Here is a 2,698-nt window from a genome sequence, read left to right as displayed (position 1 = left end):
ATATATATATATATATATATATATATATATATATATATATATATAAATAAGCGGAATAGCTACCAAGGTGAATTCCTAATATGCTAGAAGAAGACACCATTCGCCTTACCACAAATGCTATGTTCTCAAAAATTTTAGCAAACGCCAGAATGTATGTGAGCAAGGAAATTTGTCTTGCTCACATACATTCTGGCATTTGCTAAAACTTTTGAGAATATAGTATTTGAGGTAAAGCCATTTGGCGTCTTCTTCTAGTGTATTAGGAATCCACCTTGGTGGCTTTTCCTCTTATTTATATATGTCATATAATTCATAGTCTTTGGACATTTTTTCAGTATGCTAGGCCACTGATTTAAATTGCATGATCACAGTCAAATGATTGAAACAAGTGAAAGAATACTCTGTTGGATCAGACAGCACACCTTTCAAGCGACACTTCTGCACCCACCAGTCATCCTTCAGGGGCCCAGAAAAATGTTTTGGTACGTCCCTGGCAACACGTGTGATGTCTCAAAGATCAAGGAACCCTATATGATATCAGGAAGAAGATCTTAAAACAATCAGGCCCCTATGTTAATAGGAGCAGGCGCTGCAAAAATCTGCATCAATGAGCGAGCCAAAATACTTATAAACTATGCTAAGCCTGGCTTGCTGAACACTCGTAAAGAAATAGTGTCCATTTCAAGCGCTACTTCCTGCAATATCGGGATTCTCTGTTCACTGATTAGGCTTGTAAGAGGCCTTACAAAATAGATCTCCACTTCCAATAATCGACGGTCCAGGGGAGACAACCTGTCCTCAATAACTTTTTTTTCTTTTTTGCTAATAACCAATTGGTCAGCCATAGTGTTTTTCCACCTCCACAAGTTGCAGAGTTACTCTGGGGTCCTGACTAATTGTCCCCACCACTTATTAATTTTTCAGATTTTTTTTCACCCTACTGCTTATCAATTTTTAAGATATCCCCCCCCTCATCGCTTTTATTCCAGCCCTCCCACCTTATTAAATTTTGCTAATCTATCTCAAGTGAAATTTTATTGTAAGCTATCAATATTGATACAGCAGCTGGAAAATCTAATAATTTTATTTTATTATACAGTAATCCCTCGACTGTTGCAGGTGTTACCGTTCCAAAACCCCTGCTATAGGTGAAAATCCGTGAAGTAGAAACAGTACTGTACTGACTATTTTAAACCCACCTTAGCGAAGGCGGAGGTATTGTTTCCAGTCATGTTTGTTTGTTGGTTTGTCTGTGGACAAGATATCTCAAGAACCACTGAATGGATTCGGATGAAACTTTCAGAGATGTTTGACCTGGTACAAACTGATTAGATTTTGGGATCTGATTTTTTATTACCCATGCGGGCTAACATAGAGGGGTCACATACAATCGAATGATATAAGATTTTCATGTACAATGAAATAAAATGAATTACAACACAATAAATTACAAGCAATAAATCCCAAACAATAAATCACAAAGAATAAGTCACAAAACACAAACAATAAATCACATGATGAGGTGTTCAAAACAGGTTTGCTCCGACCCCACGAGCCCTGTCTTTAGCACCGACTTACTGGTAATCCCTCAATCGTGTTCAGGCAGTGTCTTTCACCCCCAACATGCGTGCTACACGCGTCCACGTTTTTTAAAATTCACTCTCTGACAAACACCTCTTTTCCAGCCCCACCTTCCTTTTCAAGTGAAAAGTGAACATTTTCACGAGGGCGAGGCCGGAGACGCAGGTATGTGTCACGATACCTTTCATTCTCGACTTCCATATCACCTCCCTCGCAATTGCTACTACTACAAGAAAACAATTCTCACCTTCTTTCGTCAAGAAATCCGGTGGGTTAATCTTTACAATTGACTCAGACGATAGCTGTACTCTTCTTCCATCAGACAACAGTTGTTCCGCATAAACCCATACTTCTGAAATACCCGGACACTGAACAACAGCGTGCAGGACGGTTTCCAGCCCTGCCCGCATCTTGGACAGGCCGTCAGCCCAGGGTGGCCGTGTCTATTGAGTTTATCCCGAACGGGTAGGGCTCCTCGGTAACACTGCCAGGCCAAAGACTTTTGGAAGTTATCCAGTGTCTTAGGCCCGAACGTTCTTCGGAACAGGCTGTCCAACTGGTTATCATCGAGACCCAGGGTCCTTCCCAGGGCATCGTCATTTCCAGCCTCTACCAACCCACTATAGAAAGCCATGGTGGTACCGAAACCACTGGCATTGCCTGAGTTACAGAACTGGAGAAGCGCCTTGCGGCACTCTGTATGCCAGGTACCCAACTTCGATCTTCGGCGGATCCAGTTTTCTCTACCATCAAAACTAGTAAAGCTGGGGAACATCTGTCTAGCAAGCAGAGACCACACCCGTTTACCATCCAGGTAGAGCCAGAGATGCCTTAGCCTCAGCTTGTGCTTGCGCATCAACAACCAAGGCATCTCTAACCCACCCTTTAACGGCTTTAGACAGCAAACAGAACGTCTTACAAGTGGAGCGGAGTTCTTCCACAAAAAGCGAAAGATCTGCCTCTCCAACCTGTTTAACCATGAATCTGGGCAAGGCATGACGGAAAGGCGGTAAATGATGACCAATGCGATAAACACATTGGCCACCTCCGCCCTCCCTTTCAAGGATAGCCACCGCCAAGACCAGGTCCTGACTATGTGGGTCACCTTGATCGAAAC

This window comes from Octopus bimaculoides, chromosome 28 (genome assembly GCF_001194135.2).
Source record: "Octopus bimaculoides isolate UCB-OBI-ISO-001 chromosome 28, ASM119413v2, whole genome shotgun sequence".
Classification (NCBI taxonomy): domain Eukaryota; kingdom Metazoa; phylum Mollusca; class Cephalopoda; order Octopoda; family Octopodidae; genus Octopus; species Octopus bimaculoides.
Note: the sequence above shows the minus strand (reverse complement) of the source record.